Source organism: Misgurnus anguillicaudatus, chromosome 10 (assembly GCF_027580225.2).
Source record: "Misgurnus anguillicaudatus chromosome 10, ASM2758022v2, whole genome shotgun sequence".
In the NCBI taxonomy this organism is placed as follows: domain Eukaryota; kingdom Metazoa; phylum Chordata; class Actinopteri; order Cypriniformes; family Cobitidae; genus Misgurnus; species Misgurnus anguillicaudatus.
Genome location: NC_073346.2, coordinates 18604022 through 18619096, shown reverse-complemented (window position 1 = coordinate 18619096; position 15075 = coordinate 18604022). Strand labels below are relative to the sequence as shown.

The following is a 15075-nucleotide window of genomic DNA, read 5'->3' as shown; positions in this document are numbered from 1 at the left end:
CCTAAGCGATCGGCAGCCGTCCAATGGTTGAGCAGAGCTGAGCAGAGCTGAGCAGCGATCAGCCAATGGTTGAGCAATGCTGAGCAGAGCTCGGCGCTCAACGGACCAATCATTGAGCGAGGATCGGAAAACGTCATCTAATTTATTCAGGACTAGTAAATATTCACATTTGGATTCGTTGTCATTGAGGACCGATGGACTGTGTTTGTTTACTCGCAGGTACGTTTGTTATAATTATGTGCTAAGTTATAAATGAAACGCGTTATATTTTTTAATAATTTGCCTGATATTTAAGGTTTTACATGATAATATCTCATTAGCGCCGTACTGAGACCACCGATTGACTAGGCTAGCACCACTTGTTTACATCAAAATAGCTAGGTTTGATCTCTGAAATGCGTTTTAAATGCGACCAGACTATTCATTTTACATGTTGAGACCTTGACAAATGTACTACTAATGTGTGGACTCGAAATGTAGAGCTTAAATATGCTTATATTAAATAATATATACTATATATTAACCGAATGCATTGGAAATGAATTAACGAGCTACCAATCGCCGATGAAATGACCTGAAATTCCCTGGAAATACTTCAAAAACGTCATCAGACACTCTAGCTCACGTCTTAAGACCATAGAGATGCTGTTACAATAGTGTGGAGTTAAAATTCGATGTGTAAATATGCTTTAGAAGTGTAAAGATGTTAATGATCAATGTGATCATATGGAACAGACTGATTGTTGATAAACACCACACAATGAATGTTCTGCTTTGTTTTTATAGATTCTCAAGGTAGGATCTACAACAACGGCCAGGGAGGGCACCGTGCAGTACGTCACCATCGTGCTGAATGAGTGGGGTCAGTTCTTGACCACAGTGGTGCTGTCCGGGTCCGAGAGGTATTGCGTACGCATAGCCAGAGGTCTGGTCGCCCGCTTTTGCCGTGCCAACACTCCTGATCCAAAGGGTGTGTATGTGGATAACAACTGTGGTCGGTGAGTTCAATAGCAGTTGAAACCTATGATGAAATAGATAATTAAACATCTAACACACCAACACAACATTTCATAATATCATTTTCAGTGACAATGGATTCAGAGCAGCTCAGAAGAGCAAGTTTGGCTGCATGACGTACGCTCAGGCGGCACAGGGGACCAAGGACAGTCGCCTCCTCTACCTCCTCCTCCTGAAGAACCGAGCACCAGCCAATCAGCTCACCTCAGCCAGGTCACCGCTTCTTTGAAGGGACAGTATAAGAGGATTGCAGAGTTCGAGAAGTCCCCATCCTTGGCGGTCTTGCCATTTCACTGCCCAACTTAAATACCAAGTCCATCTCATCTTTCACTGCCAGGGAGGAGAAAAATACTACGGGGCGACGGTACTGCCGAAGGGGATGCCTCACCCGAAAGTGCTGTCGGATGCACCGTTCCCGGAAGCTCCTGTGCTGCCAACATCCCTCACAACACCAGACCGGCCTCAGGTCCAGTACCAGCATGTTCATCATGAGGCTGGATGGGCGTGGTGAGAAGCGGAGGTAAGTTGTCATAAGCACTTTGTTTCACCTGTTGGCTGTGGAAAGCAAATCGCACACATCATAACAATACTGTGGGGGGGGGGGGGGATATATCACCCATCCATCCGTAGGCCCAAATGGTGGAAACCAACGACAAACATTTATGCCTAAGATGGGAGGTGTCTATCAACATTGAATGAAGTTTGCTTAAACTTTAACATTGTAGTGAGTGAGTGAGACCATTAACCACTTGCATTGAGTGAAAACAAATAAGATCAGTTTCAGATTCTTTGTGCATGTGGCATTTCATGTACAGTTTGCTTTGAGAGAATGAGAATACAAATGTATGACATCCTAAAAGTGTGATCTCTGAAAACCAAATGGTCTCGGTGGGAAGTCAACTGTGAATCGTAGAGAGTTGTTTTCCCGAGCCTTCATGGTGATCTCATGCTGTGCTCTTTGGGGAGGAGCTATCTTTATTTAGGAAATTACAATACTCCTTACAATACTCATTACATGTTTATTTTATATTTCCAGATTATTTTTGAAGAGCCATAGCCTGTGCCTGCTGTGAACCGGCCCGTTCAGCCCATGGCATCATCCTCCTCCACTCGGCCAAGGCCTGCTGCGTCCACCCACCTCCAGCCAAAGCCTGCTGCGCCCACCTATGATCACCCCCTATGTCGACAGCACCCATACTGCTGGTTCTCCCCGCACAGCCACAGGCTCCCTCCATCCTGTTTCATGGGCCATCGTGCAGCCCGGAGCTTTGTACCTCCAGCCCCAACAGTCAAGGGATTCATGCCTAACAAGTCTTTGCAGTGGGGCTTGCCACGTGCCTAATTGTGTTGGACATTGGAAGAGGTACACACCTTTCAAGGAAAAAGTGTCTGTAAGCACCCAGAAGATATTTTCCTACTGTCCATCCACTAGGAAATCCACCACCTCTGGGTTTAACAATGTGCTGTACGAGTTGGAAAAGAGGAGAACTGTGTAAATAACTTACCTGTGTGATGCCACTTCTCCTGTGCCATCTGTAGGAGAGAGAAAGAGGCTTGTTTGTTGTTTTAAAGTGCTTCAGCAAGTACAATCTATTGATTTATATAGTTCAAAAGTAAACAAAATGCACTTTGCAGTTTAACTTAAGAATATTCTTGTGTTTGTTTTTTATTATTATTTATGTTGCTGTTTTAGTGCACTTTATAGTATCTTTATTTATACAAACATGTTCTGGCCTATGTTCAATGTCAAGGCCAATCTAACCTCATTAATTTTAACCTTAATCAGTTTACATACCCTTTAATGGTTGTTCATGTTCAGATAATCTGTGTTTTTGTCATGCGTGTTGTTTGTCTTTGTCAGCTTCATGACTTTGTGATGTTTGTATGTCTTTGTCTGTTTCATGTTTAACAAAAGTTTGCCAAAGAAAACACACAAAAAAATTTAAGAGACAGGAATGGCTTGAGCCTTTATTTGTTGATTGGTGACCTGAGTCTTTGGATAATCCTGTTCTTTATTGGGCTTTTGCCTGTACAAACCAATTGTTTATTTTTATCTTAAGTACAAGTTTGTGTTTTTAACTGTTAAGTGTTTTTGGTTATTATTAATGTTATTTATGTGTGCGTGTCCTTGTGATTTATGTATGTCAGCTCCATGTTTAATTAATGTTTGCAAATGGTAGTAAATGTTTGTCTCTCGTCTTGTCTCGTGTTCTCGCTCGTAGATCTGTACCTTGTTGTGGTGAGAGAGCTTTAAACTAAACAGATCTTGTTTACTTGTGTTTTCATGCATTGCTTTTTAAATGAAACACATTCTGGGTGAAAAATAAAAGTTGTAAAGGTATTTAAAGTGTGTTGGAGTCTCTGTCCTGTATGCTTGGGTTTCAGAAGGGGTGGGATAGTGTAAAATAAAACACATCAAAGCAAGTAGAAGTCTTCCAGACAAAGAGAGTGCACTGATACATTACAACCTTTCTTAATTCAGTCCAAAAAAATAAAACTTTTTCACTTGACTGTATGAATCTCATCAGTTACATCAACTCAAACTATGAAAATAATAAACAACACATTCAACAGATTAGTGGATTTTAATCAACTAGGCCTGTAAATTTACAATTTCTGTAAATAACACTTAAGTACGTTAACCAGCGTTGGCGCCATCCGCTTTGATCACTTTCGATCGATCCCAGGGTTGAGCAATATGTACTTGCAGGGGTCATGAGCCGGTATTCCAGCAAGTTCCCCTCCAAGTACCTAAGCGATCGGCAGCCGTCCAATGGTTGAGCAGAGCTGAGCAGAGCTGAGCAGCGATCAGCCAATGGTTGAGCAATGCTGAGCAGAGCTCGGCGCTCAACGGACCAATCATTGAGCGAGGATCGGAAAACGTCATCTAATTTATTCAGGACTAGTAAATATTCACATTTGGATTCGTTGTCATTGAGGACCGATGGACTGTGTTTGTTTACTCGCAGGTACGTTTGTTATAATTATGTGCTAAGTTATAAATGAAACGCGTTATATTTTTTAATAATTTGCCTGATATTTAAGGTTTTACATGATAATATCTCATTAGCGCCGTACTGAGACCACCGATTGACTAGGCTAGCACCACTTGTTTACATCAAAATAGCTAGGTTTGATCTCTGAAATGCGTTTTAAATGCGACCAGACTATTCATTTTACATGTTGAGACCTTGACAAATGTACTACTAATGTGTGGACTCGAAATGTAGAGCTTAAATATGCTTATATTAAATAATATATACTATATATTAACCGAATGCATTGGAAATGAATTAACGAGCTACCAATCGCCGATGAAATGACCTGAAATTCCCTGGAAATACTTCAAAAACGTCATCAGACACTCTAGCTCACGTCTTAAGACCATAGAGATGCTGTTACAATAGTGTGGAGTTAAAATTCGATGTGTAAATATGCTTTAGAAGTGTAAAGATGTTAATGATCAATGTGATCATATGGAACAGACTGATTGTTGATAAACACCACACAATGAATGTTCTGCTTTGTTTTTATAGATTCTCAAGGTAGGATCTACAACAACGGCCAGGGAGGGCACCGTGCAGTACGTCACCATCGTGCTGAATGAGTGGGGTCAGTTCTTGACCACAGTGGTGCTGTCCGGGTCCGAGAGGTATTGCGTACGCATAGCCAGAGGTCTGGTCGCCCGCTTTTGCCGTGCCAACACTCCTGATCCAAAGGGTGTGTATGTGGATAACAACTGTGGTCGGTGAGTTCAATAGCAGTTGAAACCTATGATGAAATAGATAATTAAACATCTAACACACCAACACAACATTTCATAATATCATTTTCAGTGACAATGGATTCAGAGCAGCTCAGAAGAGCAAGTTTGGCTGCATGACGTACGCTCAGGCGGCACAGGGGACCAAGGACAGTCGCCTCCTCTACCTCCTCCTCCTGAAGAACCGAGCACCAGCCAATCAGCTCACCTCAGCCAGGTCACCGCTTCTTTGAAGGGACAGTATAAGAGGATTGCAGAGTTCGAGAAGTCCCCATCCTTGGCGGTCTTGCCATTTCACTGCCCAACTTAAATACCAAGTCCATCTCATCTTTCACTGCCAGGGAGGAGAAAAATACTACGGGGCGACGGTACTGCCGAAGGGGATGCCTCACCCGAAAGTGCTGTCGGATGCACCGTTCCCGGAAGCTCCTGTGCTGCCAACATCCCTCACAACACCAGACCGGCCTCAGGTCCAGTACCAGCATGTTCATCATGAGGCTGGATGGGCGTGGTGAGAAGCGGAGGTAAGTTGTCATAAGCACTTTGTTTCACCTGTTGGCTGTGGAAAGCAAATCGCACACATCATAACAATACTGTGGGGGGGGGGGGGGATATATCACCCATCCATCCGTAGGCCCAAATGGTGGAAACCAACGACAAACATTTATGCCTAAGATGGGAGGTGTCTATCAACATTGAATGAAGTTTGCTTAAACTTTAACATTGTAGTGAGTGAGTGAGACCATTAACCACTTGCATTGAGTGAAAACAAATAAGATCAGTTTCAGATTCTTTGTGCATGTGGCATTTCATGTACAGTTTGCTTTGAGAGAATGAGAATACAAATGTATGACATCCTAAAAGTGTGATCTCTGAAAACCAAATGGTCTCGGTGGGAAGTCAACTGTGAATCGTAGAGAGTTGTTTTCCCGAGCCTTCATGGTGATCTCATGCTGTGCTCTTTGGGGAGGAGCTATCTTTATTTAGGAAATTACAATACTCCTTACAATACTCATTACATGTTTATTTTATATTTCCAGATTATTTTTGAAGAGCCATAGCCTGTGCCTGCTGTGAACCGGCCCGTTCAGCCCATGGCATCATCCTCCTCCACTCGGCCAAGGCCTGCTGCGTCCACCCACCTCCAGCCAAAGCCTGCTGCGCCCACCTATGATCACCCCCTATGTCGACAGCACCCATACTGCTGGTTCTCCCCGCACAGCCACAGGCTCCCTCCATCCTGTTTCATGGGCCATCGTGCAGCCCGGAGCTTTGTACCTCCAGCCCCAACAGTCAAGGGATTCATGCCTAACAAGTCTTTGCAGTGGGGCTTGCCACGTGCCTAATTGTGTTGGACATTGGAAGAGGTACACACCTTTCAAGGAAAAAGTGTCTGTAAGCACCCAGAAGATATTTTCCTACTGTCCATCCACTAGGAAATCCACCACCTCTGGGTTTAACAATGTGCTGTACGAGTTGGAAAAGAGGAGAACTGTGTAAATAACTTACCTGTGTGATGCCACTTCTCCTGTGCCATCTGTAGGAGAGAGAAAGAGGCTTGTTTGTTGTTTTAAAGTGCTTCAGCAAGTACAATCTATTGATTTATATAGTTCAAAAGTAAACAAAATGCACTTTGCAGTTTAACTTAAGAATATTCTTGTGTTTGTTTTTTATTATTATTTATGTTGCTGTTTTAGTGCACTTTATAGTATCTTTATTTATACAAACATGTTCTGGCCTATGTTCAATGTCAAGGCCAATCTAACCTCATTAATTTTAACCTTAATCAGTTTACATACCCTTTAATGGTTGTTCATGTTCAGATAATCTGTGTTTTTGTCATGCGTGTTGTTTGTCTTTGTCAGCTTCATGACTTTGTGATGTTTGTATGTCTTTGTCTGTTTCATGTTTAACAAAAGTTTGCCAAAGAAAACACACAAAAAAATTTAAGAGACAGGAATGGCTTGAGCCTTTATTTGTTGATTGGTGACCTGAGTCTTTGGATAATCCTGTTCTTTATTGGGCTTTTGCCTGTACAAACCAATTGTTTATTTTTATCTTAAGTACAAGTTTGTGTTTTTAACTGTTAAGTGTTTTTGGTTATTATTAATGTTATTTATGTGTGCGTGTCCTTGTGATTTATGTATGTCAGCTCCATGTTTAATTAATGTTTGCAAATGGTAGTAAATGTTTGTCTCTCGTCTTGTCTCGTGTTCTCGCTCGTAGATCTGTACCTTGTTGTGGTGAGAGAGCTTTAAACTAAACAGATCTTGTTTACTTGTGTTTTCATGCATTGCTTTTTAAATGAAACACATTCTGGGTGAAAAATAAAAGTTGTAAAGGTATTTAAAGTGTGTTGGAGTCTCTGTCCTGTATGCTTGGGTTTCAGAAGGGGTGGGATAGTGTAAAATAAAACACATCAAAGCAAGTAGAAGTCTTCCAGACAAAGAGAGTGCACTGATACATTACAACCTTTCTTAATTCAGTCCAAAAAAATAAAACTTTTTCACTTGACTGTATGAATCTCATCAGTTACATCAACTCAAACTATGAAAATAATAAACAACACATTCAACAGATTAGTGGATTTTAATCAACTAGGCCTGTAAATTTACAATTTCTGTAAATAACACTTAAGTACGTTAACCAGCGTTGGCGCCATCCGCTTTGATCACTTTCGATCGATCCCAGGGTTGAGCAATATGTACTTGCAGGGGTCATGAGCCGGTATTCCAGCAAGTTCCCCTCCAAGTACCTAAGCGATCGGCAGCCGTCCAATGGTTGAGCAGAGCTGAGCAGAGCTGAGCAGCGATCAGCCAATGGTTGAGCAATGCTGAGCAGAGCTCGGCGCTCAACGGACCAATCATTGAGCGAGGATCGGAAAACGTCATCTAATTTATTCAGGACTAGTAAATATTCACATTTGGATTCGTTGTCATTGAGGACCGATGGACTGTGTTTGTTTACTCGCAGGTACGTTTGTTATAATTATGTGCTAAGTTATAAATGAAACGCGTTATATTTTTTAATAATTTGCCTGATATTTAAGGTTTTACATGATAATATCTCATTAGCGCCGTACTGAGACCACCGATTGACTAGGCTAGCACCACTTGTTTACATCAAAATAGCTAGGTTTGATCTCTGAAATGCGTTTTAAATGCGACCAGACTATTCATTTTACATGTTGAGACCTTGACAAATGTACTACTAATGTGTGGACTCGAAATGTAGAGCTTAAATATGCTTATATTAAATAATATATACTATATATTAACCGAATGCATTGGAAATGAATTAACGAGCTACCAATCGCCGATGAAATGACCTGAAATTCCCTGGAAATACTTCAAAAACGTCATCAGACACTCTAGCTCACGTCTTAAGACCATAGAGATGCTGTTACAATAGTGTGGAGTTAAAATTCGATGTGTAAATATGCTTTAGAAGTGTAAAGATGTTAATGATCAATGTGATCATATGGAACAGACTGATTGTTGATAAACACCACACAATGAATGTTCTGCTTTGTTTTTATAGATTCTCAAGGTAGGATCTACAACAACGGCCAGGGAGGGCACCGTGCAGTACGTCACCATCGTGCTGAATGAGTGGGGTCAGTTCTTGACCACAGTGGTGCTGTCCGGGTCCGAGAGGTGTTGCGTACGCATAGCCAGAGGTCTGGTCGCCCGCTTTTGCCGTGCCAACACTCCTGATCCAAAGGGTGTGTATGTGGATAACAACTGTGGTCGGTGAGTTCAATAGCAGTTGAAACCTATGATGAAATAGATAATTAAACATCTAACACACCAACACAACATTTCATAATATCATTTTCAGTGACAATGGATTCAGAGCAGCTCAGAAGAGCAAGTTTGGCTGCATGACGTACGCTCAGGCGGCACAGGGGACCAAGGACAGTCGCCTCCTCTACCTCCTCCTCCTGAAGAACCGAGCACCAGCCAATCAGCTCACCTCAGCCAGGTCACCGCTTCTTTGAAGGGACAGTATAAGAGGATTGCAGAGTTCGAGAAGTCCCCATCCTTGGCGGTCTTGCCATTTCACTGCCCAACTTAAATACCAAGTCCATCTCATCTTTCACTGCCAGGGAGGAGAAAAATACTACGGGTCGACGGTACTGCCGAAGGGGATGCCTCACCCGAAAGTGCTGTCGGATGCACCGTTCCCGGAAGCTCCTGTGCTGCCAACATCCCTCACAACACCAGACCGGCCTCAGGTCCAGTACCAGCATGTTCATCATGAGGCTGGATGGGCGTGGTGAGAAGCGGAGGTAAGTTGTCATAAGCACTTTGTTTCACCTGTTGGCTGTGGAAAGCAAATCGCACACATCATAACAATACTGTGGGGGGGGGGGGGGATATATCACCCATCCATCCGTAGGCCCAAATGGTGGAAACCAACGACAAACATTTATGCCTAAGATGGGAGGTGTCTATCAACATTGAATGAAGTTTGCTTAAACTTTAACATTGTAGTGAGTGAGTGAGACCATTAACCACTTGCATTGAGTGAAAACAAATAAGATCAGTTTCAGATTCTTTGTGCATGTGGCATTTCATGTACAGTTTGCTTTGAGAGAATGAGAATACAAATGTATGACATCCTAAAAGTGTGATCTCTGAAAACCAAATGGTCTCGGTGGGAAGTCAACTGTGAATCGTAGAGAGTTGTTTTCCCGAGCCTTCATGGTGATCTCATGCTGTGCTCTTTGGGGAGGAGCTATCTTTATTTAGGAAATTACAATACTCCTTACAATACTCATTACATGTTTATTTTATATTTCCAGATTATTTTTGAAGAGCCATAGCCTGTGCCTGCTGTGAACCGGCCCGTTCAGCCCATGGCATCATCCTCCTCCACTCGGCCAAGGCCTGCTGCGTCCACCCACCTCCAGCCAAAGCCTGCTGCGCCCACCTATGATCACCCCCTATGTCGACAGCACCCATACTGCTGGTTCTCCCCGCACAGCCACAGGCTCCCTCCATCCTGTTTCATGGGCCATCGTGCAGCCCGGAGCTTTGTACCTCCAGCCCCAACAGTCAAGGGATTCATGCCTAACAAGTCTTTGCAGTGGGGCTTGCCACGTGCCTAATTGTGTTGGACATTGGAAGAGGTACACACCTTTCAAGGAAAAAGTGTCTGTAAGCACCCAGAAGATATTTTCCTACTGTCCATCCACTAGGAAATCCACCACCTCTGGGTTTAACAATGTGCTGTACGAGTTGGAAAAGAGGAGAACTGTGTAAATAACTTACCTGTGTGATGCCACTTCTCCTGTGCCATCTGTAGGAGAGAGAAAGAGGCTTGTTTGTTGTTTTAAAGTGCTTCAGCAAGTACAATCTATTGATTTATATAGTTCAAAAGTAAACAAAATGCACTTTGCAGTTTAACTTAAGAATATTCTTGTGTTTGTTTTTTATTATTATTTATGTTGCTGTTTTAGTGCACTTTATAGTATCTTTATTTATACAAACATGTTCTGGCCTATGTTCAATGTCAAGGCCAATCTAACCTCATTAATTTTAACCTTAATCAGTTTACATACCCTTTAATGGTTGTTCATGTTCAGATAATCTGTGTTTTTGTCATGCGTGTTGTTTGTCTTTGTCAGCTTCATGACTTTGTGATGTTTGTATGTCTTTGTCTGTTTCATGTTTAACAAAAGTTTGCCAAAGAAAACACACAAAAAAATTTAAGAGACAGGAATGGCTTGAGCCTTTATTTGTTGATTGGTGACCTGAGTCTTTGGATAATCCTGTTCTTTATTGGGCTTTTGCCTGTACAAACCAATTGTTTATTTTTATCTTAAGTACAAGTTTGTGTTTTTAACTGTTAAGTGTTTTTGGTTATTATTAATGTTATTTATGTGTGCGTGTCCTTGTGATTTATGTATGTCAGCTCCATGTTTAATTAATGTTTGCAAATGGTAGTAAATGTTTGTCTCTCGTCTTGTCTCGTGTTCTCGCTCGTAGATCTGTACCTTGTTGTGGTGAGAGAGCTTTAAACTAAACAGATCTTGTTTACTTGTGTTTTCATGCATTGCTTTTTAAATGAAACACATTCTGGGTGAAAAATAAAAGTTGTAAAGGTATTTAAAGTGTGTTGGAGTCTCTGTCCTGTATGCTTGGGTTTCAGAAGGGGTGGGATAGTGTAAAATAAAACACATCAAAGCAAGTAGAAGTCTTCCAGACAAAGAGAGTGCACTGATACATTACAACCTTTCTTAATTCAGTCCAAAAAAATAAAACTTTTTCACTTGACTGTATGAATCTCATCAGTTACATCAACTCAAACTATGAAAATAATAAACAACACATTCAACAGATTAGTGGATTTTAATCAACTAGGCCTGTAAATTTACAATTTCTGTAAATAACACTTAAGTACGTTAACCAGCGTTGGCGCCATCCGCTTTGATCACTTTCGATCGATCCCAGGGTTGAGCAATATGTACTTGCAGGGGTCATGAGCCGGTATTCCAGCAAGTTCCCCTCCAAGTACCTAAGCGATCGGCAGCCGTCCAATGGTTGAGCAGAGCTGAGCAGAGCTGAGCAGCGATCAGCCAATGGTTGAGCAATGCTGAGCAGAGCTCGGCGCTCAACGGACCAATCATTGAGCGAGGATCGGAAAACGTCATCTAATTTATTCAGGACTAGTAAATATTCACATTTGGATTCGTTGTCATTGAGGACCGATGGACTGTGTTTGTTTACTCGCAGGTACGTTTGTTATAATTATGTGCTAAGTTATAAATGAAACGCGTTATATTTTTTAATAATTTGCCTGATATTTAAGGTTTTACATGATAATATCTCATTAGCGCCGTACTGAGACCACCGATTGACTAGGCTAGCACCACTTGTTTACATCAAAATAGCTAGGTTTGATCTCTGAAATGCGTTTTAAATGCGACCAGACTATTCATTTTACATGTTGAGACCTTGACAAATGTACTACTAATGTGTGGACTCGAAATGTAGAGCTTAAATATGCTTATATTAAATAATATATACTATATATTAACCGAATGCATTGGAAATGAATTAACGAGCTACCAATCGCCGATGAAATGACCTGAAATTCCCTGGAAATACTTCAAAAACGTCATCAGACACTCTAGCTCACGTCTTAAGACCATAGAGATGCTGTTACAATAGTGTGGAGTTAAAATTCGATGTGTAAATATGCTTTAGAAGTGTAAAGATGTTAATGATCAATGTGATCATATGGAACAGACTGATTGTTGATAAACACCACACAATGAATGTTCTGCTTTGTTTTTATAGATTCTCAAGGTAGGATCTACAACAACGGCCAGGGAGGGCACCGTGCAGTACGTCACCATCGTGCTGAATGAGTGGGGTCAGTTCTTGACCACAGTGGTGCTGTCCGGGTCCGAGAGGTGTTGCGTACGCATAGCCAGAGGTCTGGTCGCCCGCTTTTGCCGTGCCAACACTCCTGATCCAAAGGGTGTGTATGTGGATAACAACTGTGGTCGGTGAGTTCAATAGCAGTTGAAAACCTATGATGAAATAGATAATTAAACATCTAACACACCAACACAACATTTCATAATATCATTTTCAGTGACAATGGATTCAGAGCAGCTCAGAAGAGCAAGTTTGGCTGCATGACGTACGCTCAGGCGGCACAGGGGACCAAGGACAGTCGCCTCCTCTACCTCCTCCTCCTGAAGAACCGAGCACCAGCCAATCAGCTCACCTCAGCCAGGTCACCGCTTCTTTGAAGGGACAGTATAAGAGGATTGCAGAGTTCGAGAAGTCCCCATCCTTGGCGGTCTTGCCATTTCACTGCCCAACTTAAATACCAAGTCCATCTCATCTTTCACTGCCAGGGAGGAGAAAAATACTACGGGGCGACGGTACTGCCGAAGGGGATGCCTCACCCGAAAGTGCTGTCGGATGCACCGTTCCCGGAAGCTCCTGTGCTGCCAACATCCCTCACAACACCAGACCGGCCTCAGGTCCAGTACCAGCATGTTCATCATGAGGCTGGATGGGCGTGGTGAGAAGCGGAGGTAAGTTGTCATAAGCACTTTGTTTCACCTGTTGGCTGTGGAAAGCAAATCGCACACATCATAACAATACTGTGGGGGGGGGGGGGATATATCACCCATCCATCCGTAGGCCCAAATGGTGGAAACCAACGACAAACATTTATGCCTAAGATGGGAGGTGTCTATCAACATTGAATGAAGTTTGCTTAAACTTTAACATTGTAGTGAGGTGAGTGAGACCATTAACCACTTGCATTGAGTGAAAACAAATAAGATCAGTTTCAGATTCTTTGTGCATGTGGCATTTCATGTACAGTTTGCTTTGAGAGAATGAGAATACAAATGTATGACATCCTAAAAGTGTGATCTCTGAAAACCAAATGGTCTCGGTGGGAAGTCAACTGTGAATCGTAGAGAGTTGTTTTCCCGAGCCTTCATGGTGATCTCATGCTGTGCTCTTTGGGGAGGAGCTATCTTTATTTAGGAAATTACAATACTCCTTACAATACTCATTACATGTTTATTTTATATTTCCAGATTATTTTTGAAGAGCCATAGCCTGTGCCTGCTGTGAACCGGCCCGTTCAGCCCATGGCATCATCCTCCTCCACTCGGCCAAGGCCTGCTGCGTCCACCCACCTCCAGCCAAAGCCTGCTGCGCCCACCTATGATCACCCCCTATGTCGACAGCACCCATACTGCTGGTTCTCCCCGCACAGCCACAGGCTCCCTCCATCCTGTTTCATGGGCCATCGTGCAGCCCGGAGCTTTGTACCTCCAGCCCCAACAGTCAAGGGATTCATGCCTAACAAGTCTTTGCAGTGGGGCTTGCCACGTGCCTAATTGTGTTGGACATTGGAAGAGGTACACACCTTTCAAGGAAAAAGTGTCTGTAAGCACCCAGAAGATATTTTCCTACTGTCCATCCACTAGGAAATCCACCACCTCTGGGTTTAACAATGTGCTGTACGAGTTGGAAAAGAGGAGAACTGTGTAAATAACTTACCTGTGTGATGCCACTTCTCCTGTGCCATCTGTAGGAGAGAGAAAGAGGCTTGTTTGTTGTTTTAAAGTGCTTCAGCAAGTACAATCTATTGATTTATATAGTTCAAAAGTAAACAAAATGCACTTTGCAGTTTAACTTAAGAATATTCTTGTGTTTGTTTTTTATTATTATTTATGTTGCTGTTTTAGTGCACTTTATAGTATCTTTATTTATACAAACATGTTCTGGCCTATGTTCAATGTCAAGGCCAATCTAACCTCATTAATTTTAACCTTAATCAGTTTACATACCCTTTAATGGTTGTTCATGTTCAGATAATCTGTGTTTTTGTCATGCGTGTTGTTTGTCTTTGTCAGCTTCATGACTTTGTGATGTTTGTATGTCTTTGTCTGTTTCATGTTTAACAAAAGTTTGCCAAAGAAAACACACAAAAAAATTTAAGAGACAGGAATGGCTTGAGCCTTTATTTGTTGATTGGTGACCTGAGTCTTTGGATAATCCTGTTCTTTATTGGGCTTTTGCCTGTACAAACCAATTGTTTATTTTTATCTTAAGTACAAGTTTGTGTTTTTAACTGTTAAGTGTTTTTGGTTATTATTAATGTTATTTATGTGTGCGTGTCCTTGTGATTTATGTATGTCAGCTCCATGTTTAATTAATGTTTGCAAATGGTAGTAAATGTTTGTCTCTCGTCTTGTCTCGTGTTCTCGCTCGTAGATCTGTACCTTGTTGTGGTGAGAGAGCTTTAAACTAAACAGATCTTGTTTACTTGTGTTTTCATGCATTGCTTTTTAAATGAAACACATTCTGGGTGAAAAATAAAAGTTGTAAAGGTATTTAAAGTGTGTTGGAGTCTCTGTCCTGTATGCTTGGGTTTCAGAAGGGGTGGGATAGTGTAAAATAAAACACATCAAAGCAAGTAGAAGTCTTCCAGACAAAGAGAGTGCACTGATACATTACAACCTTTCTTAATTCAGTCCAAAAAAATAAAACTTTTTCACTTGACTGTATGAATCTCATCAGTTACATCAACTCAAACTATGAAAATAATAAACAACACATTCAACAGATTAGTGGATTTTAATCAACTAGGCCTGTAAATTTACAATTTCTGTAAATAACACTTAAGTACGTTAACCAGCGTTGGCGCCATCCGCTTTGATCACTTTCGATCGATCCCAGGGTTGAGCAATATGTACTTGCAGGGGTCATGAGCCGTATTCCAGCAAGTTCCCCTCCAAGTACCTAAGC

General features: G+C 41.8%; 1 protein-coding gene and 4 long non-coding RNA genes across 5 annotated transcripts in view; all 5 read left to right on the top strand.

The window, feature by feature from the left end:
• LOC141367377 (cell adhesion molecule CEACAM6-like) overlaps positions 1–15075 on the top strand; it is a 43329-nt gene that overhangs the window by 19389 nt on the left and 8865 nt on the right. The window lies entirely within an intron of this gene.
• Positions 13–3358, top strand: LOC141367229 (uncharacterized). Its single transcript, XR_012371500.1, has 4 exons — positions 13–219; positions 787–998; positions 1087–1537; positions 2054–3358. It is a non-coding gene; the product is annotated as an uncharacterized lncRNA (long non-coding RNA).
• On the top strand, positions 3781–7125 carry LOC141367228 (uncharacterized). Its single transcript, XR_012371499.1, has 4 exons — positions 3781–3986; positions 4554–4765; positions 4854–5304; positions 5821–7125. It is a non-coding gene; the product is annotated as an uncharacterized lncRNA (long non-coding RNA).
• LOC141367227 (uncharacterized) lies at positions 7542–10892 on the top strand. The gene is made up of 4 exons (XR_012371498.1): positions 7542–7753; positions 8321–8532; positions 8621–9071; positions 9588–10892. It is a non-coding gene; the product is annotated as an uncharacterized lncRNA (long non-coding RNA).
• On the top strand, positions 11314–14660 carry LOC141367226 (uncharacterized). Its single transcript, XR_012371497.1, has 4 exons — positions 11314–11520; positions 12088–12299; positions 12389–12839; positions 13356–14660. It is a non-coding gene; the product is annotated as an uncharacterized lncRNA (long non-coding RNA).